Source organism: Ursus arctos, chromosome X (assembly GCF_023065955.2).
Source record: "Ursus arctos isolate Adak ecotype North America chromosome X, UrsArc2.0, whole genome shotgun sequence".
NCBI lineage: Eukaryota > Metazoa > Chordata > Mammalia > Carnivora > Ursidae > Ursus > Ursus arctos.
In genome coordinates, this window is record NC_079873.1 from 113832434 (window position 1) to 113834484 (window position 2051).

The 2051-nt window shown below is 42.0% G+C and overlaps 1 pseudogene; it reads left to right on the forward strand.

The window, feature by feature from the left end:
- The first annotated feature begins 1302 nt into the window (after positions 1-1302).
- Positions 1303-1403, forward strand: LOC113241905 (U6 spliceosomal RNA; annotated as a pseudogene).
- Positions 1404-2051: the final 648 nt, after the last annotated feature.

Consider the following 2051-nt stretch of genomic DNA (forward strand, 5'->3'; position numbering starts at 1 on the left):
CTCTTTTTCTACAAAACTACATCAAAAGATCATGATAATAACGTGAACTCCCAAAGTGCAGAAATTAAAAAAAAAAACCTGTTGGAGTACATTTAGCATGATAAGCACTGAGCAATGTAGAGAAATGGTGTATCACAATTTTGTACACTGAAACTAATATAACACTGTATGTTGACTATACTGGAATTAAAATATAAAACTTAATTTAAAAAAACTGTTGCCCTACTACCCACAGCCAAGGACAATCTATTTTTCTATCCTTTTGCTGTCTTCAGCAGCTGAAACCTATTTTGGAGTGAGAGAATTTGGAGCATCTTTAATGCCCAAAGAACAACTGACTCCTTTTCCTTGTCCAACGTCTGTTGGGTATTGTGAGAGCACTGTCCTTCACTACGGATAGAGCAAGCTGATTCAACAGGAGTAATTTAACAGCTGTCCCTGACTTGTACCCCTACCCCACCTTTGAACTCCCCATGATCAGAGACAAAGAACAAGCACATAGACACGCCTTCAAAATGCCGTCATGAGCTGTGTACTTACTGCTCTTAGCACTTTCAAAAAGCTCTTAGGTTAATTCAAGAAAGTAGTGCATCCCCGACCTTGATGACTGAACATTTTTGAATACTGATGGAGCGAAAACACCCATGGACAGATAACTGGGCTCAAAACTCACCTCTGTCTCCATAGTTATAAACAGAATCTTTGAACTTTTATCTTCTGGTCTAGAGTCTTCATTTGCAAGGTCGGGGGATTTCCAATTTTTTCTAGGGAACTGCCCAGTTCTAGAACTTATTTGAATTCCAAAGGTCCAACAGGAATTGTGTTCAAAGTTGTATTGATGGTTGAGAGAATGGGTCAGGAATGACAACTGAAAATCAAGACCTGAGTTCTGGTTGTAAAGTTCCAGGCTCCAACCTTCTGTAGCGTATCATGACCAGGCTGATGGAGCAAAGTCTTCATTATCCCAGCACAAGAAACTCAGTAGCCCAGTTTCTGGATGATGTCAGAAGACACAGGAAACCTGGAGAACAGACTGAATTCCATCCTTGAGAGACCACTGATACCTCTTTCAAAAACACCGGAGAGTGGGGTACCTGGGTGGCTTAGTTGGGTAAGTGTCTGTTTTGGTTTCAGCTCAGATCATGCTCTCAGAGCTGTGAGAGTGAGCCCCACACTGGGCTCCACACTCAGCTTGGAGTCTACTTGAGATTCTCTGCCTCCCCCTTTGCCCCTCTCACTCACACAAGCATGATCTTTCTCCTAAAATAAATAAAATCTCTAAAAAAAAATACCTGAAAGTGCTTGCTTCCACAGCAATTATACTAAAATTGGAATGACAGAGAAGATTAGTATGGCCCCTATGCAAGGAGGACATGCAAATTCACAAAGCGTTCCCTATTTTGTGTAGTCCCCCAGCAAACCTCCACACTTTGCAGATTAGCACAACGAATGGTGGAGTTTGAAGAGGTCACTGGGGGTGCCTGCTCTGAGTCTGCGCCTTGCTCCTAGCAGCCAGGGACGCTGAAGATACCAGAGAGGTTCTCCTGGCCTCCCACCGGATCCTCTGCCATTGGACATGAGACCCAAATTCAATGGCCCCCTGACATCTCCACGGCTGCCTAGTCATGTTTCCATTATTAAGTTACCTAGGTAATCCTGGTATCTGCATCTGAAGGCTTGCTCTCACTGGTTTAAAAAAAAAACAAAAACACCTGAGAGACAATGGACACAGTAATAGCTAATATTTGTTTAGCACTTACAATGTTCCAGGCACTGAGCTATGAAACAAGATCCCAAGAATCAACCAACAACCTAAAAGCTGAACAATGGGGAAACAATTATATAAGTCATGGAATATCATTCATCAATTTAAAATGCTTTCAGGGGCAACCGGCTGGCTCAGTTGGTAGAGTGTGCAACTCCTGATCTCGGGGTTGGGAGTTCAAGCCTCACGATGGGTACAGAGATTACTTAAAAATAAAATCTTTTAAAAAATAAAAAACAAAATCTTTTCAAATCTTTCCATTTGCAATGATGTGGATTGAGCTGGA